This window comes from Rhyacophila brunnea, unplaced genomic scaffold (assembly GCF_057557595.1).
Source record: "Rhyacophila brunnea isolate RB1 unplaced genomic scaffold, BYU_Rbru_1.0 scaffold_10, whole genome shotgun sequence".
Taxonomy (NCBI): domain Eukaryota; kingdom Metazoa; phylum Arthropoda; class Insecta; order Trichoptera; family Rhyacophilidae; genus Rhyacophila; species Rhyacophila brunnea.
Genome location: NW_028232752.1, coordinates 32,153,788 through 32,179,540, shown reverse-complemented (window position 1 = coordinate 32,179,540; position 25,753 = coordinate 32,153,788). Strand labels below are relative to the sequence as shown.

The 25,753-nt window shown below is 30.9% G+C and overlaps 1 protein-coding gene across 1 annotated transcript in view; it reads right to left on the bottom strand.

Annotated features, from left to right (window-relative positions):
• The window catches only part of Csgalnact (Chondroitin sulfate N-acetylgalactosaminyltransferase), a 294,143-nt gene extending 269,880 nt beyond the window's left edge, over nucleotides 1-24,263 (bottom strand). The window contains exons 1-2 of the mRNA XM_085948893.1: nucleotides 24,113-24,263; nucleotides 23,124-23,254 (exon numbers count right to left, since the gene is read on the bottom strand). The gene's annotated coding sequence lies outside the window, so the exon portion shown is untranslated. The remainder of the gene's footprint in view (nucleotides 1-23,123; nucleotides 23,255-24,112) is intronic.
• Between the last annotated feature and the right edge of the window lie 1,490 nt (nucleotides 24,264-25,753).

Here is a 25,753-nt window from a genome sequence, read left to right as displayed (position 1 = left end):
AGTAATACCTACTTTGATTTAAAATACAAAAGCTGATCGCCAAATAGTAGCTCAATTTGGGAAGCGCTTCAGTGAGTAATAAGGGGGTACATGCTCGTCGAAGGTCAAAATTGAGTTTTTATTGTATTTTCAAACCATGATCCTGGACACTCCTTAAACGTTGTAGATAATCTATTCATATAATTTTGAAGCCTTATTATCCTTTATAGTTATTTTAAACATTTGATGACTGCATAAAGTATTTTTGTTACATAAAATAGTATTATTTTAAACCTCTCGCTCTAATGTTTTAGAATATAGTCATATTTCAGTACATTACTGTGCAGTGGTGTTAAGATTTTTTACATTTATTAATTTTTAAACGCATTTATAAAACCATTAGTATAATTTATTACGAGATAATTTTTGTAAAATATTCACGATAAAAAATTATATTGATAATCTCTGTGATCCCAAATTTGACAAGAATTAGGCATTTTATTATTCAAAAAATGGGCAAGATTAACACATTTGAAGATGATTCTAAAGATACTTATTATAAGCTATGTCTTTGACCATTCAAGTGTGATAAACATTTTATGAATAATGATTGCTTTATAATAATTATTGACCTAAGAATAAGGTAGTGTTTTTTTGAAATACGCCATTTCTTTTATCGTTCCCCAGTAGTTAAGCTACAACATACGGCCGTAGCCATAAATTGACAAACTATAATTAAAGTAGGGAGTAAAATGATATTGACGCTCGTGTTTGAACATGTACCGTTTAAAAAAAATAAAAAAAAATTCGGTTAAGTACATGTTAAAACACGCGCGTTAACATAATTTTACTCCCTGCTTTAATTAAAGTTTGTCAATTTATGGCTACGGCCGTATGTTGTAGCTTAACCACTTTAAAAAAATTCCGTTGATAAAAAAATACTTCCTGTTTTCAATAACAATGCATTAATGGAGCTATCACCATTTCTACAAAAGGTAGTGAAATGAACCTTCCATTGTGTGACAAAGTCTTTTTTAGATAAGGTTACAATAGAAAACCTTTACTGTAATCGAAAATGGTATATTACAATGTATGGTTCAATTGTATGAAGAAAACGATATTAAGAGATATGGGGGTGCAATATAGATTGTGTAATAGATATTACGAGGGTGGGTCAATAATTCCTTAGAAAAAAGCATTAAAACAGTTTTTATTTTTGTATTTTTTTTTTATTTCTCAACATAATCTCCTTGGAGCTCAATACACTTGGTTAGACGTTTCTCAATTTTTTTTAAACCGTCAGAAAAATAAGTTTTCGGAAGGTCCTCAAAATAAGCATTTGTCCGATCGATGACTTCTTCATTTGAAAAAAAACGTTGTCCACTTAGCCATTTTTTTAAGTTTGGGAAAAGGAAAAAGTCACTGGGGGCTAAATCTGGCGAATACGGTGGGTGGTCGACCAATTCGAACTTCAATTCTTCAATTTTAGCCATTGATCGTAAACATGTGTGAACACGGGCATTGTCCTGATGAAAGAGGATTTTTTTCCTGTTTAAATGAGGCCGTTTTTCTTCAATTTTGTTTTTTAGCTGGTCCAATAAAGATGCATAATAATCCCCTGTTATTGTTTTTCCTTTTTCCAAATAGTCAACGAAAATAATTTCACATGCATCCCAAAATACAGTAGCCATAACCTTACCAGCTGATTTTACGGTTTTCGCCTTCTTTGGTCATGGTTCGCCTTTCGCAATCCACTGCTTTGACTGTTCTTTCGTCTCGGGAGTATAGTGGTGTATCCATGTTTCATCCACAGTCACAAAGCGACGAAAAAATTCATCCGGATTGCGTTGCATGAGCAACAACAGGGCTTTAGAGGCCACCACCCTATTGCGTTTATTGTCGACTGTGAGCAAACGCGGCACCCATCTTGCAGAAATATTTTTCATGCCCAATTTGTCATGTAAAATAGAAATGACGCTACCTTTTGAGATCCCTGTAACCTCAATTATCTCACTCAACTTTAATCTTCGGTCACTTAACACCATATCGTGGATTTTATTGATAATTTCTGGTGTAGTCACCTCTACAGGACGTCCTGAGCGTGGTTCATCCTTTGTTGATGTACGACCACGTTTAAATTCATTTAACCAGTTATAAATAGTTGCAAGTGAAGGAGCAGATATGCCGTGAACTAAATCCAACTCATTTTTTATTTCGTTTGCTGTTAACCCTTTTATATTAAAATGTTTAATAACAGCTCTAAACTCAATTTTCTCCATTTTCCATTTTTCCATTTTCCACAAGCAAATTTTTTTTTTTAATGTACGAGAAACACACAACAACCCGACCAATCTGATTGAAACTTCGCAGCATACTGAATCGGTAGTGCCGCTGCATGAAAACAAACCGCTTACAGTACTAGTCGCGCCACCTGTCGGCTTTTCTAAGGACTTATTGACCCACCCTCGTATTAATCATATTATTCTGTACATGGATTTAAAAATAATGATAGTTTAGCATTTAATTATTTGTAATTCATTACAATTTTATAAAATTAATCTATCATTTAGTAGGTATTTACTAATTTGGAGGTATGTGATGAGGTGGTAGATAGAGGGTCGTTGTTGCTTGGTTGTTGAGATGAGGGTTTTTTGGTTGATACAAGAATACCCTGAATGTAATAGGGATGATGACGTGAGATTATAATCGCGAGGTAATGATGTATTTATGAGATCGATATAAGAATGCACTGAGAGACTTGATTCGAGTGTAATAATGGATGTACTATGCCGAATGAAGAACTCGTGACAATTGCAGTATCTACGTCTCGTGACGGTCTCGGTGAGTGGAGTGTTAGTTCATAGATTGTTTTTCTTATTTATATTAATCCAGTACATATATTATCTTACCATATTATATATTGTCGTAATTCTCAATAAAAACAAACACTACTGGTCTAGTAAGTTGAGGAAACGCTGACAATATTATTATTGCTAATGTGTTAAACAAAACCTACATAATATTAAAGTGTCACTAATTTAATGCAGAGTAGCATATTCGCTACACTAATAATATAATGTATTTAATACAATACAAACTTTGCTGACATAGTAGAGCTACATTAAGTATACATCCTGAGTTTAAGAGAAAAAAGGGACACCTGGCTTAAATTTTAAATAACACAGTAAATTTTCTTAAATTACACTCTCCTTATATAAAATTATACTACCCCCCTCATCTAATTGCCAATCATAATAATTTTGTGATATAAATTGAAATAGTGAATAAGCATCGAAATCCAAAAACGTAATGCAGTCACTCGAGGTACCTATCCAGGGGACTGGAGGGGATATTTTATATATTATATAAATATAAATATTTTCAAATTATATATGTTCAATTAAATAATGTTACATTCTTAAGTCTTGTGAATTATTCGTTGAATAAAAAAATTGTTTATTAAAAAATAGGTATTAGTTTGAATATATTTATATATGTCCACGATGGCCGAGCGGCTTACGCGTCAGCTTATAATGTCGTGGGTTCCAGGTTTGAATCCTGGGTCCGGAAAATACTCATAAGTATTGTTTTTCAATATGTAATATGTGTTTGGAGTCAGAGAATAGACTTAATAGGTTGAGCAAGTGGCTGACATCCATTTCTCGTAAAAAAATCTGTTAATACAAACTTCCATTCGGTGGAGTCCCATATGATCTTATTAGGATCAGTATGGTCAAAAAAAAGAAGATAATGTGTTATATGATTTAATTTGACACCTTTTTTCCCTGTAATTTTCTTTTACTTTTTTATTATTATTTGTTTAACTATTTGTTAAATCACCTTGTTATTTCCCCCATTTTCAAACCGATTATAGCGGAGCTCTAAACTGTAAATCTCCATTAAAAAAAACTGTGAGTTATGCTAACATCACGTGACCTTTGTACATACTCGTATATAAATATCATATTATTTTCCCCCGCAGTTCTATGTTTCATAGTGTGATAGACCTCCTCTGTAGCAGGTCTTCATTAGCCTCTCACAATTCCCATACCATACCATACGTCTCCAATCTTACTCTCGCACTCACTATAGGCATCCCTTCTTTGGCCTACCCTTCGCTCACTCCTTCTGAGGAAGCCACTCGGTCAATATTTTCGGTGTCCAACAATTTGCATATACCTATTTAAAGTGATGACGGTACACGTACAATATAACCTAAAATTTCACAAGTACATATAGCCATACAAGTATTTGCGGTATTTTCAAGTATTTGAATAAAATATCTGTCAGAACATTTTTAGAACTCAGTTCAGCGCACGTGAAAAAAGCTCCCACTGACGAAAGTATTGTGCTAGAGATATTATGCAAGAAAGTACCCTCGTCATGTCATGAAAATCTCACACCACAACAATAAAAGCTCTCGCCTCATGTCAGGCAGCTTTTCAACATTGTTCCGTTCAATGAAATAAATAATATTTGAGTTATAAAAACGGTTATTTTTTATAATCAAAAATGAGAATCCATAAAATGGTAATTTTCTCTTTTACCAAATGATATATAATTTATCAAAATTATAATTGGATTCTTATTATGACCCTCATCCCATTATATTATTACCGGCAGTCTCAGAAGTACCCGACCTGACGTATAGATAGCAGTTGTTGTTTAAAAATAGTGACCATGATAGAAAGTACCAACCTTATAAAGCCTAAGTTTGAAGTTTCACAACGCTGCGTTGTTCAGTAATTATTCAGTAATTATTTGTCAGCCATCAACAGTGAATGCTCTCAGTGAATTTGTCAACATGGAAAAAATTGGTCATATGTATGTGATACAATACTTTCATTTGAAAGACTTCAGTCCAACCAATATCAAAGCGGTGCTAGATTCTACTCTGGGGGTGTCTGCTCCTTTGTTTACAATAGTAACATATTGAGTGGCTGCGTTTAAACGAAGCTGTATGAGTTGCCAAGACGAACATCGCAGTGGTCGACCAAATGAGGTGACCATACCAGAAATGGTGACGAAAATCCACAAAATGGTATTGGATGAACGTCGACTGAAATTGCGCAAGCTAGTAGACATGGTAGGAATTTTAAAAAGTGCTGTACATCACATATTGATTGAAAATTTGGACATGAGAAAGCTGTGCGCAAGGTGGGTGCTGCGATTACTCACAATGGAACAAAAACAGCATCGTGAGGATATTTCAATTGAGTGTTTGGCGAAGTTTCACAACAATAAAGCAGAGTTTTTGCATCTATTCATAACCATGGATGAAACATGGATCCATTACTTCACACCTGAGATGAAAGAACAGTCAAAAAAATCGACTGAAAGGGGAGAATCGGCTCCAAAGAAGGCGAAGACAGTTCCATCTGCAGGCAAGAGGAGTGATGGAATCAAGAAAAAACAACCGCATTTGGCGAAAAATATAGTTTCGTTTCATCAGGACAATTCATCAGTTTACACATCCGTTATCGCGATGGCCAAAATCAATAAGTTAAAGTTCGAATTGCTTCCTCACGCACCCTATTCGCCAGATTTAGCCCCCTCGGATTATTTTCTGTTTCCAAACTTGAAAAACGGCTCGGTGGTAAAATATTTGCCAACAATGAAGAGGTGGAGTCGGCGGTTGATGGGTGTTTTGAGGAGCTCGGACTCAACAGGGTATCAAAGCTATTGAACATCGCTGGAAAAAGTGTATCGACCTAAAAGAAGACTAAGTAGAGAAATAAAAAAAATCCCAAATTTGTTGTGTTTTCTTTGTTAGGTCGGGTAATTCTGGGACCGCCCTCCTAATACATCATCATCATCATCATCATCATTTTCATCATGAGTGCGACAACCTTTGGTGAGTCTTGGTTTGATGTTAATGTAAATTAATAATAATAATACAATTTTACCAATAAGACGAAATTAATTGCTTTTCTATATAATAATATTATTCTTCAATATGGGGCCCAATATTATTACTTCATAGCATCACAATTGATTTAAAAATTTAAGCTGTTAATGCTAGCTTTTGTTCCACGCAGACTCTAAATATAAGTTTATTTTTTAGTCACTTCAAACTCAGCATTGACTCCTCGACTAAACATTTTAGTAACTAAGCAGTATCAATAAAATTTGCTTTTATACTCTGGACATTACTACAAGTGATAGACTCAAACATGATGTAATTTACTCACCATCAGTAAGGTTGCTAGCCCACTAGACCAACGAATCAAATCCACTTTTTCAATGGCCGGTTCGATATCCCCGCATGCCTTTCGATCCTTCTGCAGTACCGATTACAAGACTCAGCGGGATGAGTAAGCATTGAGCGGTGTATAGAAGGGGAAAAGTGGCAGCAATTCGTCACTCTAGTGGGCTCACACGCTAAACGGTTTTACTTAATTAACAAATGAGTTACTCAAAAGCTTACTATATAAAGCTTCATTTTTATTTTTCATTCTTGAATTGGGAGGCCGGATTTGGGCCACGGACCGTAGTTTACCGACCCCTCACGAGGGGTAGAGTACCAAACATGTGATGCATATTTGGTTTTTTATCCTTATTATCTGCAGAAATATTGACAATCTGCAGAATTTACCGCAGAAGTCGTAAGATGAAGTGAATGTGAAAGAATATATACCAGCTAAAGTGGCCAATTGGAGGGCGTCATGGGTTTCTCTCTAACAAGGTTGTTAGAGCTCTGGAGAGGTTGAATGCTAGGGAATTGACTCAAGGGTCACAACTCATAAATATAATGTAACCATATATTGTAAAATCATCTACTATAATAACCAGTACCGAATTACATTATAAGTATGAGAAATTTAACTCACAGACTACAGATTGATATATGACTATCTTTTAATTTAGTAAGACACATAGAAATAATTTACAAATAACTACAAGATAAAAAGAACTTTTTATATACCACGTTTTTAAATTTTCTGTTGAATCATATAAACTTGACAATTCTATGTATTAATAAATACTTTTTTTGTACTTGATAAAAATACTGAATAATAAGAATACTGGAATTTCATTTTGACATTTTATATTGATTTCCATAGTAATGCACGTATATATTAATAATTTAGTTGCTAGGACTGGAGACACAAGAAAAAATGTATACTGGACAAACAAGAATACGAGCTAATAAAAACGTGGTAAAATAGTCTTTGAACCGCAAGAACCTCCAGATTATGCATGTCCAACTGGCGATCGAACGCAGATGATGGAGATCGTGGAAAAATACATGTTGAAGGATGTCAGTGTCCACCTTGGGCTATAATAGTGCTAACAGTAATAAAGTACGAAAATGTACTAAAATTATCATACTTATAGAAGATAATATGCGGTGAAATATAAAATAATTGTTATGTATTATTTATATGGACTGTATTTTTTGAATAATACATAACATCTTAAAACAATTATCTTCAAATATTATAATATAAAAAATATTTATTATGTGAATGATTAATTCGTTAATTTAATAATTCTACAACTGAATAAATTATTATTATTTTTATCTACTTGCAATATCAAAAAATGTTTGAATACAACATTCTCTTTCATTTCATATCTTATATGCGATATGAAGCAATTTTTTTTCGAAAAGTAATCTGAAAATTCTTTCAAACTCAGCATTTTCCTACATTCTGTTTTGAACGATATTCTTCTGAAGCCAATAGATAGTTTTTCTGATTGATAACTCAGCTTTAGGCATAAAACCTATAATATTATCCGTAAAAATATTGGTGGGTTATGTGATTTTCATTTTGTCTGGTAATAAAATTCCGGTATGAATCTTGGATGCCTTAAATAAATTCTTTAATACTATTCAATCTTCTACTGTCCTTTTACATGTATCGATCTCTAATGTCCAAAACTCGTTCAGAATACCGAAGTGTTCGTCATCGCAAACTATGTTTTTCTTCGTTTTTAATAAAATTACTCAATAATATAATATACTCGTGTAATAAATATAACCCAAGTGAAGTTAATGATTTTAAATCAAGTAAAAATATCTTCATATCTAAAATCAGTATTCTAATTGATTTATATTGGAATGAAAACTTAAAACTTCAAATTTCAAATTCCATCTCGTACCCTCGGTCGATGGTATTAATAATTGTATAAAATCCGTATGATAATATCTCTTTATTTCCAAACTTTTTAAAAATCATATTTAGTATTCTTTTCAACCATATGACAAGATTAGTAATAATTTTATGTAATGATATAATATTGTTACATATTTTTTAAAGTCTACGAAGAATTTTGAGAACTCAACAGAATCTATACTCAAACTAAAGCATCAAAATGTCCCGAATAAAATCAGCTTGTCATGTGCAGTGAATATACTTGAGCCTACTAGCAAGGAAAAGTTTTAATTCTAAGCCTGCTGGACGGAGGAGTGTTAGGAGACCCAAATTATGCTGATTGAGTGGCGTGAACCAGGATACGCTAGAGATGTAAATTTCAGATAAGAGAAGGAATCTGGAGGATAAACAGGACTAGGGCTGATAACTTGAGGAGACTTTTTTTTGTGCCGCAAAGCAGATTTGATTAATTTTGGTTTTGCAACCCTAGAAAAGTATAATTTTAATATGTATCTATGGTCTAAGGCTTGAATAATACAAAATCGATTCCCTAGTTCTTATAAACAACTCAAAATACCTTATTCTACGACAATGACATTTGAAAATTTTCCAAAAATTCTCATTTCAATGTTAAAGCCTTGTTTTTTTTAAGTAACTGTGTTTTGAATTGATGATTAAATCTAGAAAGGGTTATTCGATTTTTGAAGAATTTTTTATTTTTTTTAAATTGAATTGTAAATAAAATACCTGTCTACGTCGAATGGCATTATTAACTCAAAAGCTTGAAATTTTGAGTTGTTTCCCTATAGAACTAGGGTAGCGAAATACAGTTAACAACATTAAATCTTATTAATGCAGATATAGGGTTTGATATATAAAACATTAGACTTATTTATAAAATTCAAATTTTCCGGTAGATGCTTTGTCACACTTTCTATCACGAAAGAATTGGTAGTGAAAAAATAGGCCAAAACTTAGAAAGTCGTTCTTCGATTTTTTGTTCAAATACTGTTAAATGATTTTTATATTCTATTACAAATATATGGCTGAAGTGCCTGGTTTATTACTTGTCAAACTCCGATTCTAACCCAAACACGAAATTGCTCGTTTTTTGTTAGATTATAATAAAAAATATTTTTTCATTTAATAATTCACCAGCATAAATAAAATTGTACTAGCACAAACTACTGCATTTGACATAATTTTATTTCTGACTATCGTCTGAAACGTGTGAACAAAAAGTTGACTCGACTTTAGGTTGATCACAAAAAAATCATTCAACAAAAACCGAATCGTGAAACCCCGCCTTTAGATGAATGCGTCATCCCCATACACATGTTTTTTAAAAGTTACCATGCTGTGCCAATAGTTTCCATATACAGGAGAGTTTTCAAACAAAGTGCACTTTGGTATGAACAACGCATTTGATTGTCATTCCAATATGACTATCCAGCAATAGGTGCTATATAAAACATACAGTGGCGGATTTAAAAATCATTTACATTTATGAAAAAGACCGTCTAAAGACTCTAAAAAGTATAGTAAATAAACACTGTCCACAATATATATATATAATATTGTGATTTTCTCAAAGTATGTATATTTCACTCCTACTATTGTCATTGGACCACATAGGCTATTGTATTATTAAAAGTAAAAAAGTAAAAATATTGCCAACTAAATTAATACAATTACTAAGTTGTGTGTCGCATAAATAAGAATTGAATCGATCCATAGTTCATGGTTTTAAATTCCATGACTGGGTCAAATTAATATACTAGTTATTTTTTTTCAATCACTATGTACGTTTGCACAGTTGATGTTGTAGGTACGGCTTAAAAAGTCTTTGTAAAAATTATGTCAGAAATGTTTGTGTTATATTAAATTAACTGAGAAAATATTTTATCTTGGACAGTCAATATAATACTAGCATATATATAAAATCTCAATATCAAAATATATACTTTGGCAGAATAGGTCAACAATATGAATAAAAAGTCTCAGTCTTATTTCCATGTATGAGTTGATTTTTACAACGTTTTTCTTAGCTCATATTCTTATTTGCCCGGTTGTTCTTTGTCCAGTAAAAATCTTGCAATCGATTTTTAACTAACTTTTTGACTAGCTAGACATTTGAAACTTTTAGAATATATCAGAACACGATGCCAATGCATTTTTTTTAAATACTTTTAGCCATCTTTAAGTAGAATTAAATTCATTTTCAGTTAATTCTGTTTTGTATGAAAAGTTATTTCGACACCATTATTGGTTGCTAGAGGGGTCTGGGGTCCTAGCAACTAAATTATTAATATATACGTGCGTTACTGTGGAAATCAAAATGACATGTCAAAATGAGATTTCAGTATTATTTATATCAAGTACATTTTTTTTGATCGTTTAAACTAGTTAAGTCAAGTTTATATGATTCAACAGAAAATTTAAAAACGTTGTATATAAAAAGTTCTTTTTATCTTGTAAGTATTAACTATATACCTACCATATATTGTATTCTAACCAAACATTTTGACAGATAATATAATATAAGCAAAAAAGCTACCAATACTGTAATAATAATTTAAGCCCGCGGTGTAGAACCTTTTCATGCTTAGGTGCCATAAAATGAAAAAATATGTTATAATATATATCTAAATTTTTCGTTAATATTTCTTAAATAGAATAAATTTCCCTCACTAACGGTTTTTATCTAAAAAAATCATTTCAGAACCGATAAACTACCAGAAATAAATATGCGTTCAGAATTACAATCGATACGTACTGTTGGTTTCCTTTAAGCCTCAATGACGTTTTGCATCATCCTACGAGTAAGTAATGTTTAAAAATTCCATACCAAAGGTTCACCACCGCTGATGTGGATAGTGTTTATTTTTCAACCACATTCATATGTATGTGTCTGTTTTCAGTACAATGAAATGTATATGAACAGTTACTGGCAGACGCTGATGTTTATGTGCAAGGACCATGTTATGTTATGTTCATTAGTAATTATGAAGTTTAATTGGTATAAATCAGAGTAGTGAAAAAGTAGGTACATTTTATAATATTTAATAAAACAGCTGATTATATATTTTGATTTCGTTTGAGTGAGTATTTTCGAGACTTTCATAGAGTATTTTGGACTGTCAAAATCAACAACTCAGAAATGAATTATTAACAAAAAAAAAATTACTGTGCGCCACTGTATTTTTGTAAAAGTATTGAAACGATAGCTATACTATTTCCCTCCCTTTCGTATTTGTTCACCTCCAAAATGACACTACATTATGTTGAACCTGTGCCACAGTCAAAGGAAAAGCTTTTCAATAAAGTTTCAATCTCTGAACAAAAAACGTTCAATATAAAGCAGAATGATTATTTTGTGCTTTCAGCGGGTGTGTAGTTATTATGGTAGAAAATTGGAAATTTAAAGCCATATAGATGCAAATTTCATTTCAATCAGAGCTTTTATTGAATATTTCTACGGTTATGGACAAATTGCACGCTGAAAAAAATAATTCCAATTTAATTATTAGATGCTTAATTAAATTCTTACTGCACGAATTTATTAATGAAATCGAAAATATCAAATTAATAAGAGTTATAATATACTATATTTATATATTTAAAAAATATTACTTATGATGCATGATAAAAATCACACATTTAAATCATTTATTTACTTTACACGGATACCTAAACTGATAAAAATACCTCATCTTTATTAATCATTAAACACAATATATTATTGTGTACCTCATACAATTGTAAATTATAATCATCATCAGCCAGGATCGATCCACTGCTGGATAAATGCCCCTCCACTCTTCTCGTCAACAGTTCTTTGCTGTCATTAACATTTACCAAACTTGATGAGTTCGGCTATCTAGAGGATTTTAGGGCATCATTCTGGTTGTTTAGTACCCCTTGGGTATCACTATATGACAGCATGTTTCTATCGGCTGACCACCCATTGAACGCCATGTCCAGGCCATTGCCATCTACTTAGCGACGTCTATTACATCAAGTACACTTGTCTGCTTTCTTATCCATTTGTTTCTTTTGTGGTCTTTCCGCGTTGTGCCCAACATGCACATTCCATACCACGTTGCGCTACTCATATGTTTTTTAATTTCTCTTACACCAATAGTATATATTTCACATGCATATGCAAGCACCGATAACACACATTGATTAAACACTGCCTAAGACACAATAGTACGTCACTTTTGAAGATACTATTCAGACATCCAAATGCACTCAATACTGGTTTGGTTCTGCGAGCAATCTCGTCATACATACCTCCCTCCGTTAATTGACGTGTGTTGACTAAGATAGACTTTCTAAGATTTAAAACAATATGACGCCGACCGAGATTCGAACGCGCATCCATCGAATGCCGGTCAATGTACTTTACCAACTAAGGTATCTATATTCAACCTGATTACGATGAAATTAACTAGTAATCATACAACAGAACCGCTTCCAAAATTTCATTAATTTGACAATCGGCTTAAGTGGTTTGGATAAGGGTATATAATAGCCACTTAATTTGATTCAAGCCGGCATCTGTAAAAATAGTTTCAGAAATAATATATATTTTATCATAGTATTTTCAGTTTCCTAGATCCCTTATGCAATTACTTTGTTTAAACATAATTTTATTTATAATATTTTTATATTGGTCCTTATATTAGGAAAATACACAATAATAAAAGTTGTTTTGCAAACACTCTACTTAATCAAAAAATAAATTATATATTAGATGTAATAGTCTGGTTATGACAATGTAACATTTTTTCATTTACTAAATAGAATATTTATTTAGATGTATTAACCTCCATCAAGAGAGGTTATTTATAGTACTTTGGACAATGTATAATGTCACTACCAATATTATAATATACAACTCTCTGCGGTATCCATACTATCGTATCGTAGGACGGGTATGATATTTCATGATGATTTTTATGACACGGTTTACCTATTTGGTAATGTATCTAATAATTTTAAGTGTGATCTATTTTTATTATATTATTTAATACATTTTATTGACTACTATAATATGAAAGGATTGGGAAATTTCAATTGCCACAAAAATTATGCTTGTGCAAACATTAGTATTCTCCATATATCCGTACGGTGCCGTGTCACGGATACTGAAGACAAGGGAGCGGAATTCAATTAATGCTTTGTATTTCTTGATCAGAGTTCAGGACGAACCAGTCAATCATCCAGAAGCTACAGTAAAAGAACGACTCTCGATAATACGGCTGAGATGCATTCTGCAGATTTTTGGACATATTGTTTGGTGGATAACTTGGAGAGACTGGTGATTTTGGGTAGCCTCTAGGTAAAGTAAAGCAGAGGATGAGCGTCGACACGCTGGAGCGACCAAGTGACGCTGACTGCCATCCTAATCCTAAGTTGTTTGCCAGGATCCGTCCAAAAATTAGCTCAATTGGCCGCGAATTTTGATCCCTCCTTAGATTCATCGTGTTCAATTCCTGACTCCTATATTTCGGCAGAGTGATGGCAGAGCAACTCAAGATTATTTTTTTTATTTTCTAAACACTTTCTTTAAGCACCAAAGTACACGGTTTTTACATCAGTCCAGTGCAGCTTCGTTTCATGACAAGGAAGGCAGTAAAATATTTTCATTCTAATACATTTATAGCGTCATGCAAGGTAGCACTAATCGCGACTGCATATTTATAAATGACGGGTGGAGATTGGACCTCAAATCATGCGGCATAAGCAGATGATCCATAGGGGTGGAAAGTTTTGGTCGCCCAAAATATGACAGAATTTAAAGGTGGTCAGCCATGAAGGAACGACTAAGAAGAGATTGATAATTAATATTTTTTTGTACATATGTGTTTTAAATAAACAATACATAGGTAGTCACATATCTTAAAAAAATAAAAATAAACATATTCACAAATGAATACTTATAATTATAAAAATATATTTCTATACTTATGGTATATTTATATTAAATTTTTATGGTTAGGTACTGATTATTATTAATTTGGTTCTCTTTTTTTTGTTATATCGTATATAAATAGTATCATAATAATTTGAATTCTGTATATTATCATATTATGTAATTATATAATTATAGATACTATCTAATATATATATTATATTATACTAATTTACTTAATTGTCTTATTTTAAAAATAAAATATATTATTGAGTAATCAAATCTTGGCAGAAACAAATTCTTTATGTCAGATTTTACAAGTATAATAATAATATGTTAGTTTTCATTTCACTGAAGACGTTAATGTTAAAATATGCTAAACTAATTTCGTACCCGTGCAAGTAATTCGGGGCAAAAACTAACTCAATAATGATCCGGAAAATGATTTGTGCCAGTCGTGAGCAAAACTATTAACCCTAAACAAAAAATGTTACCAACCCAATTAATTTTACGGAGAGAAAAAGTCAACGCGAATAATTTTGATAATGTCCACATTTCCTTTGTAAGTAGGTATATTTCCTAGTGAAGAAAGAAAATAAAATGATGTTCCACGCTTTCTATATAAATAATACATCATAAGTATAATATATTTGTACGAACTTTCAGAGAAAGAAGCAAAATGATTTATCACATGGATAATAAGAGATATTAACTAGGTGCTTTCATTTATATGAACCCCTACCTCGCTACCCTTTACAAGGCATAAATATTGCTATCTTACAAAATATTTGCGTATAAATACTAGCGTGTAATTTTCCATTCAAAATATTTTTACGTATAATAATATATTTCCATAAATATTCTTTATTACATTGTCTTTCGTCAAACTTATGAGTTATTTTAAATTAGTAGCAGATATTACTATATTTATTCTCTTAATATAAAATACATCCAACAAATACAAGTAGTGCTACGAAGTACGGAAATGTGCATGTAGAGCATAACATGTAAAGATGACAAAACAAACCAATGGATAAGAAAAAGAACAAGAGAACGCGATGTGATAAAGGTTGCTAAAACGGTACACTAAATAAATACAGGTATGTCCTAAAACCGGCTGGTAAACTTCGGTAGATGTATTTGGCAACAAAAGCTTAGGTACCAAGAAGAATGAAGGGAAGAATATAATATACATAATTACGAATTGTATTTTAAAGTATGCAAAAATAGTTTAAAATATTTCGGTGTTTTATGGCTTGAATGAATGTACTGCTGGGTCCCAAAATGACCGAAAAAAAATATTAAAAAAAATAAATTGAGCAGGCGAATAAAGCCAATATGGCATTTCTGCATACACTAAAAACATAGTAGGTATATACCAAATATGTTATGAGTTTGAAAGTATGAAAATGAAGCAAAAATGAACCTCTGGTCCTCATAAAAACACATGTTTTTTACCATAATATTGTTTCTTTCTCCTATACAAAAATGGCACTCATGTCAAACAGAAACTTGCTTCAAAGAAACCACTAAAGACTGGAAGAAGACTCAATATCTTTGGTATGCATATTATATATAAGCTTAGGTATAGCTTATTTTTTTTAAATACACCAAACAGTCTGTAGAGGCCCACACGATTCTATTACCTTAAGATCGAATATGGTGATATAAAATGTAATGCAATAATGTCTAAATTAGGGCTATTATTGTCTTGACAAACCAATAATATATTATATAATAGTATGTATAATATAATACTGTATTTGAAATTGTGTAAAAATCAAAGATTTTTCGGTTTTTTATAACTTAGAATTTTAGATGGGTTTCAATATGGGTCCAAAAATTAAATTTATTAAAAAAAATAGTCCCAACAAGCCACTAATGTTAATATATTCTACCAGAATTTCTTTCTAGGATAAAGTCCATAAAATTTATCAGATTCTCGTAATCAGATTCAAATTTATTTATTTACGTGTGCTAATAATTATAATCACAAATTCAAATATAACATAAAATAAGTGAAATGTTATAATTTTTATGAACATAAGAGTAAGATATTGCCACCCCAATTGGTATCATTAATAGAAGGTTATTTCTATATTCTGACAGAACAAACAAATCTTGATAGATATTAGGAAAACATAGATTAATACTATCAAAATTGAAAGAGTTTCATATATTATACAACGTATAAATTATACCTACGTACACAAATAAATACATCGTCTAACTTTTAAATCACAATATGAAAGTATGTCCAAGAGAACATCATGAAAAGTACACATAAATATAATATCTCTCCTTCAATATTTCTAGTATAATAGCGTTTAAAACTTTAGCGTAAATTTTCATTGCAATTTAAAGTGTATTTGTTTTATTTAGTCTAATTGAATCTTTGAAATTGAATCTAAAACGAATTAATGATTAATCTCAGAAAGCGTAATTATAATTTGGAACAAATTGATAAAAATGAATTGTTCTATTCTATATCGAGCGGCACCATTAACTCAAGAATTTCGTATTGAGTTAGGGTATCTATATGTTGACGTATAATTTTCCACACAAATTAATAATATAGTGCTTTAATTTTCTTCATTAACTCTTTCGTTATTTTAGTAGCGGGCATACCTTATTCAGCCGAAAAGGCTTTCCAGCATAAAGCTCATAGCGTTCACCAGTTTCTCATATCATTTGATTGAGTGCGTTCCCTCAGATAAATTACCCCCAAACCATGGACTACAATAGACCGGTCGTTATCCACGCCACCGTGAGTACGTCATTAGCGGACCCTGGCTGACAAACTATCCCTGCCCATAAAGCTGCTGCCGCCTCCCCCCTCTCACTGCCGCAATAATAATTCCACTTTCAACACTTCAACGGATGGTGTGAAAGATAAGAATTCGGTACGTTAAAGTAGCCGTTCTTGAATTTATTGTGTTGCTCTGGTTATGGTGCTTAGTCGTTTAAGATCTGTGATATACAACCTTTTGGTAGGCGCCAAATTATTCATTTTTTAATTATATTATTCACGGGCCGTACTAAAGTAAAAGAGTCGCGAATAAAATAATATATTCTCACAAATATATTATTATTTTATTACTGACAACCTGCCAGTGGCAAAGGCTCCATAGTAGTCGATTATTTGAAGCCTACCGTCTAAGAAAAATAGATAGAAAGTATTTAAATAAATAAAAAAATGTGCGGGATTCAATTATTAAATAATATATCGTCAGAATAATTAATTAATATTTTAAAAATATTATTGAGAGCCATCTTTTGCCAGAATTTTGAATAAAAAAAAAATAAGTGACAAAGCAGTGCCTCTAGCGAGTATTGAAATATCGATTCACTTGAGATGATTTTGGCGTGCTTTTTATATGTCACGTAGCATCGGGGTAGTCTCATTGTTCATACGAATCTATAACTTTATAAAGCAAAGCCTATCTCCGCATATATTTAGTGTCGATGACTGCCGCTTCATTGAAATAATAATTAATAATGCGATAATTTAAAATATATATATATGGGTTCATTACAGTGGCGAAGGGTGGAGGTAGGCTGTTAAGATCCGCCATAAACAGTGCACATTAAACTTTTTCAGACATAGATATTTGTTTTCGTTGAAATAAGACTACAATTTACAGATAGTGTTGGTTAGTTTTTAAAATTCAATTAAACCCTGAGAAACCAAGCCATAATAGATAATAGTCAAAAAATGCATGTATATCTATAAAATATCTAAAATTATGCAATTAAATCATACATAACTTTGAATATTATATAAATAGACGAATATTTTTAATTTATTATAGTTTCGTTTAGGCAGGGCTTAATGAATTTAAAAAAATAACCAACAATATGTGCAATATGTATTTTTAATCCAACGAAAACAAATAATTATGAATAAAAAAGTGTGCACAATTTTGTCGTATTGCCCAAATTAGACCAAAACTATTATGGTTTCGTTTAGGCAGGGTTTAATTGATTTTTAAAAACTAACTAACACCATCTGTAAATTGTAGTCTTAGTTCAATAAAGACAAATACATATGACTAAAAAAGTTTAGTGTGCACTATTTATAGCGAATCTTAACAGCCTACCTCCACCCTTCGCCACTGGGGTTCAATCATGTCAAATCAAGATAGAATATTTTTAAAAATAAATATTTATTTTATCTCGCGATTGTTATTCTCAGTTAATTCAGTCATAGACTAACATAGTTATAGATATTATTTTTTTGTTTAGTTGGTTTGTCATTTTTAACTATTGATACCGCTATATTTACCAATGATATATTTTTAGACGTATGTTACGTGTAGCTATAGGAAAAAACATAATTTATATTCATTAATTCTATATTATCGTCAGTGAGCTATTGAAATTTCATCGATTTAGTGTGACGTTGACATTAGTGTGTACCTACCTAGTAGTAGTAATATCGTATTATCGTCTTATTTACCGTAAGTATTCCTAACACGTGTGCTCTTTTTTTTCTCCACAGCCTACCTTTTTCCAAAATTCACCCTTTGCCACTGCAACCTGCTGAAAATAGCTGGACTGCGTAACTAAAGATGCCCGGATAAATTGATTGGAAAATGGCTGCACTGTGTCTTCTAGCACAGACGAAGTTGTTAGAGGAGGCCCTGCCAAGGTTTTTACTACCAAGGTTTGTACTACCAAAAATTATGATTACGATAACTTAGTCTACTATGTACTCTACGTTATGATGATAACATATTTACAAGTTATAACACAACGATCACATAATATAATATATAACACTCAAAGATAATTTATATAATAAATAATTTAAACTTTATAAACTTTATAAACTTTCCATACAAAACAAAATTCACTGAAAATAAATTCAATTCTGCTCAAAGATGGCTAAAAGTATTAAAAGAATGCATTGGCATCGTGTTCTGATATATTCTAAAATTTTCAAATGTCTAGCTAGTCGGGAAGTTAGCTAAAAATCGATTGCAAGATTTGTATTGGACAAACAACCACCGGATAAACAATAATACGAGCAAATAAAAACGTTGTAATAACTATTCATTTAGTGCGGCTTAGTGCAGATAAGAAATTCGTTTTCACCCCCGGAAGCATGGCGGAATTAATTTACACAGTTAGATTGTACCCAATAGATAGCGTTGTATGTAACTGTCAGTGGAGCGACTGCTTGGACAAATACTCATCCAGAGATGAACTTGGCCATATACGTGGAACAATATAGATATTTCCCGGTATCTTAATGCATTACACAACATAATAATGCATATAACTAATACAGTATTATGGTAATAATAATAACACTGTTATAAATAATTCTCACTTTTAAATGTGTAAGTCAAAAGCAAAACGGCTTCTCTCCAACATTTTAACATTAATATACATATCGTTGGTAATTTTCTACAAACACGTAGCTTATTTTTTGTCAGTTTTGAGTTATAATGAATTCTAAATTTGAATACGTACATATTCCACTAACACGTATCTCAAAACATACTTTATAACATAATATATTAAAGCAATTACAAAAACTCGTATCTAAATATTATAAACTCGTATCTTGAGTTACGTGTTTGTAAGTATACAGACTACTGAACTCCGACAAATGATTATACTGAAGCTCTTTCTCGTAAGTCAAAATATACGTGTTTACTGCAGTAATATTCACAGTAAAGTTGCAACGCATTCTCGTATCTTCGACAATATGACTGATCGGTCGAAAATATAGTGGGATAAATTGAAGAAACATAACAGTTTTTTTATTAAAATACTAAAACTAAAACTATACTACTTAAATGGATTTTTTATAGAAAAAAAAAGATTTCTAAATTAAAAACTGAGAGAATAAAGTTGTTATTTGCCTCTCCTGAAAAGTTGTGTTTTTTGAGATACGTGTTTGTAGAAAATTACCGACGTTATGTACATATTATAATATACGCGCATAAAAATAATGACACAGTTTTAAGAGGATTTTAGGTACATTAAGTTTTATTTTATTATATTTATAGAATGTACCAACTTAATTAACGCCTTGTTTAAATTAAAAATAATATAGTTATTTGGTCAAATTGTATTATATTTAAGAGTGATTTATAAAGAGGAGCCCTTTTATTTATTACTTACTCAAATTTTAGTTTATTTAGGCCATTTTCAGTGGACTGTAATATGGCGGAATGATTCGGAAACTGGAGGAGGGGTTATATCAAGGATGTCAGGCACTGACCTTTAACGATGATGAGACTGGCTCCGTGGTCTGGTTGTCACTCACTCGCACGACCACTCTCGCACATTACTGTTTATTGAGTCATCCTGTGCGCGGCTATTGACGGTGAAAACAAGTACACGTAAATGACATCTTAATAAAGCACACGGTTGCAGAATGACTGCCTGGCAAGGATAATGATGTCAGGTGGGTAGGACAATTTGCAACCGGATATTGGCCCAACCATACGGTATAGAAATATGAATGTTTGATTTATTACTGATGATGAATGAGAGTAATACCTACATATTTGTAGACCTAAAATTATTGTTCGTTTACTTTGCCACGATACCTTGAGATAATTATTGCGCAACATATTCGATCAAAGGATATTGAAACGTAGCCATTTCCTTTGTGCGCGGCGCGTTTCCCAACTAACGGCCTAATTTGTTCGCAAGTTGATTCGATTGATTTATTTAGGCTCAATTATACCATTTCTCGAAATGAACATCGACAAAAGATGAGAGATAACACACTTAATAGGCGTACGCACACATATTTCCCCATTGTACCAAATCATCGCAAATGACTGAAAATATATTGCGCACAATTTATCAGCTATATTCAATACAATACAAGTAGGAATTGTGATTAGTTTTGTATATGGTGATGTCATTCATACAGTTCACAATGGGTTGCGCAAACGGGTTGCGAAATATGTCTTCACGTGGTAACTGATTGTTAGCATCAAAATAGTATCTGCAATAAAACAATCATTATCATCCTTTGTTCATTATCATGTGTAAGGATCTGGCACTCATAGCAGAAGAAAATGGGGTAACTGGGCGCCAGGACAATTGTGCGCCGCACTGTCGAATGAATAAATTTGTCTGATTCAAATAATGAATTTAGTCCATTTTAATTAATTTCTTTAATTTATAAATGGCACCTGTGATTTATTAAATAAGTATGACTCACAATTACCTTCTTATGTACTATGGCCATCATAATAGTATATACTCTATTTACTTCCAATAGTCAATTTACGCTATTTACGTCCTTATGATGTGCTACCTAAGGAGCTCATTGTAAAAATAAAACATTATGTTGATAGTTAATAAATTGTCTGCGACCCTCGATCACTTCTCTTGGATACGCTCATATTATTGGCTCACGTCCACTAACGATACGGCGCCATTACAAGTTTCCTTGATTGATTAAGCAAATGTCTAAATGGTTTGCGAATGACGAGTATCGGTCAATACTCATGAAAATAGAAAACTTAATAGCGAAATATATTTAGAATTCACAAAGAAAATTTAATTTAATATACTGTAATTAGAAGCACTCAATTTTGCAGTTTATTAATAAATAACAATCAAAGGGTAATACAATAATATTGTTATTAAGATAATTTAAAGCTCTTAATCAAGAAGGTAACACAATTAAATAGGAGTAGTTGTTAGCTATTTAGTCAACCTTTATTAAAAATTAAAACAGAATATGAAGGAAAAACATCATTTGAAGTGATGAATAGAAAAACTGTTTTAACACTTTAATTAACACGAACGACCCTGTAATAGCCAAAATTAATATTGATGACTTGAACTTGCCTATTACATATTATACGACTTGAGTCTCAATAAATAATTTTAGAAATTCGTTAATATTATTTTAGAAATTCAGTAAGGTCAAACCATCTGTAAATATTTTAAAATATAAACATCTAAAATTATTTATGTAATTTTTGATAATTTGTACAAATTCATAGAATTTTCTTACTATTTCGTCCACCATAAAAATAATAAAATTAATGATTTATAAAAATAAATATTATATACCAGTTTTTAAATAAACTCACCAGTAAACATCTACGCTACGTCAAGAAAAATATCTGCGCGTTGAATCGACAAGTAGTGTTACGATATATGAGGTAAAAAGTAGTAAAAGCTATATTATTTTAACTTTAAATGTATATATTATGTAAACTCACTATAATTATGACATCGTCAAAGATTAAAATTGCTCAATTCATCGATGAAAATTAGGATTTACATTTTATTGTCAATAATATACATTCAACATTATCGATGTATTTTTTTTTATAATAATTCATAAAATAATTTCTGCTATTACGAACACTCGATAGTAATTAGCACATCACTACGTACGTATGATAAATCAAGCTATTCACATACTTGAAAAAAAGAAAATCTATCATCATTTTATAGATCATGTATTATGTGACACATGCTATTACACTTTCCCGTGAATTTTCCTCATGTTTTATAGGTAAATATGTATATGTTATATTCCCATTTTTTATCTTGTTTTAATTAATTGAGAACAATATGAAAAATGTAACATTAACATTAAAATAATAATTATTATTTCATTCATCGGTAAAAATATATGTTAAAAAAATATACTATGTACAAATATTGTATGTTTTGAAATCTAAAATGCACATCAACAGCAGTTTTTCAATTTATATTTTTTTAGAGCTGGATTGAATATATAAAATAACATTCGTACTGTATTTTTACTGCAAAATACTATTAATATATACATATATTCCAAAACTACTATGTCGGTGGTTTATTTGATTTGGTTTACATTGTACCGGTAAATAATAACTATGCAAACATGAGAACATGGTTATTGTTTACGTAATATAATGCGCCCAAAGAGACTGTTTTTCTAGCAAAATACAAAGAAAAACTTTGTTTATTATACAATCAAACAGCAGCGAGCGTATTGGGAGTCTCGTACAAATATTTGACCATTTCTAGTTTTTATGTATTGGCCAATTATAGATAATATAATATCTTTTTGGAAAATATCAAAATCAGTACATTACAATGTAATTCATTTTACAAGTTGCAGTATTATAAGAAATTAAATCACTTACCTTATTCAATAAAAATTCTGAACCATCTTGAGAAGTGTTTTGATTTTTGTAGAAAGTTTTATCACGAATAATCATGTCTTCATATTTTACACACTTTAAATTACCGGTTTTGAGTTTAATACGAAAACAAACTAAAACAAAAAAAAACAAAAAAATAACTTCAGTATGCTGTCATCTCAATAATATAATTAATATATAACTCTATTATAAAGAAATAAATTCTAATTTATATATTTTTTTTGTATTTCAATATAGTAATCAGTACTAGTGACTTATGTATCTGTTGTCTTTCGGGTTATTTATATTATATGTATATCTTCTTATCATAATTAATACAACATACATAAATCAAAGTTTCTTACTATTGATATTATAGTAAATTAGTATATTAATAGATTTTCAAAACTACACTATTATTATGAATTAAAGAATTTTCCAGGCATTGGAAAGTTTCAAGTGTTGTGTTTAATCATACTGTAATAAGATTAACTAAGTCCAACATATACTTTAAGTTGCTTGTCATATAAAATTTTCATTCATACATCAAACTTTATTGAGTGCCTATCTACTACAAAAAAAATATCTTTTAAAACAAATATTTTACTAAGTTATAAATTTAAATTACTATATATTATTTTTAATGAATCAAATTATATATTTCTTATTTATTTGACTACGTATAATATATTTGAAAAGAGTATGAAAGATAAACATGAAATACGCTCATAAAATAACTTTTATTGACTCTGAATATGAAGAAAAGTAATATAAGGTAATACGATGAAAACTCTATCTACTACGAAATCATTTATAGAAATCATATTCTGCTGACAGCTTTGAATAAAACATGCTTAGATTACATCAATTTGATCGCCGACAATCTCTCTGTAACCTGACATAACATAAGTATTCATACAAATTTAGCCGCATGACCCATATTAAAAGACAGCCTTTAATGGTATTGACACCATAAAATTTAACACACTTACATTACGACATGGCGTTAAAATAAAATCTTTATACCCGTAACAGGGAAATTGCACTGTTAAACGATTATATGAACTGATGTTCAGTTGTCAAAAAACAATAACACCGAGAAATATTTTAAATAAGCAACCAAAACACAAGCTTTTCCGAAGGCTGTACTTTACCGAATGGCAGCCTGCGTGATGTTCACATTCATGCATTTTCCTATACACGTTCTCGCACATGCGCTGAAAGCTTTCACGAGCTTTCGTGAGCTTTTAGCAAAAATACAAAAATTCAATATAAAAAATAAAATATAAGTCTTATCAAATAAACAGTATTTACCTGTAAATGTTATTTATTATCTCTAATTAAATCTTTAGACAATTCATGATCCAAGTGGCAAGGTATTTTGAAATACTTAAGGTGTTGTATTTATAGGAATTTTCCGGCCTACAGCTGATTTTCGTGACGCATGCGCATTTTTTAGTAGAGGTCAGTGTTGATAAGAGATGAAAACATTGCAACGAGTGGAATGAAGGCCGCAATGAATGTATTACATAATACGAATTAATAGAAGTTTAGTAAGAAATTTTGGTGTCTGCATAGTTGCATAATATGTGGTACCGAGTAAATGTTATTAAGTGTTTGTTTATTTCATGGAGGTATAAAGTAATTTTATTTTTTAAATGATAACATTTGACACGTATATTGAAATTTTATATATTACATTAATAGGCATCACAGTATATAGATCCCAATATTTGTCGGATTTGGTATGTATTCATAAAATCCGACTACGTTTATTAGTTAAATATTTTCAGTATTTTTTATGCCGAACTTTTAACATGATTGTTTAATAATAATTTGAATGACGTTTTATGGACATTTTATTTCGATATTTGCTTTTTTCTAATTGTTTACGAGCATATTGTATATAGGTAGAAAGACAATATTCTATTTTCAGTTCTAAATACACTTGAACCGACGGTCTCAAATATGTAATTCCGAACATCTCAGAAACATACATATTAAACAAATATAGAAAAACAGATAGTGCTGGGTGAGATTCAAACCAGCATCTATGCGATACCGGTCATTGTGATTTACCAATTTATCCACCTGTACCCTACCTAATTATTTATTTATTTATTGAACAACACAAAATATTGTGGACATAACAAATCTAAATTCATGACGTTTACAACATGAGATTAACATTATAACTAATATTACCCTCACAGGAGAGAAGAAGAGAATTCTATAATAATAAAAAAATCATGTACAATTTTATACTGAAAAATATAATTTCGAATACAAAATACATAACACGTCACTGAAAATGTCTACGTCTTTGAGGATCGATTATGATGAAATTGACTTAATAGTCATGAGATTAAAGTGTTTTTCAAATTTCGTTAAGATTGGTGATGTAGGCTTTTAATTAAGCACCAATCATAATTTAACTGGGAGCCACTTGAGTACTTAGTGCAACATTTCTAAGAAAATAATATAATATAATTTATTTATAATGTAATAAATATAATTTATTTTATAAATACTATCGACTGAAGGTACTTGATGAAATTTGAATTTAAATTCTAATGGATTTAAATTGTATACTATTCGATTTGAGTCGTTTTTGCGACCTGGGTTTCGCCTTT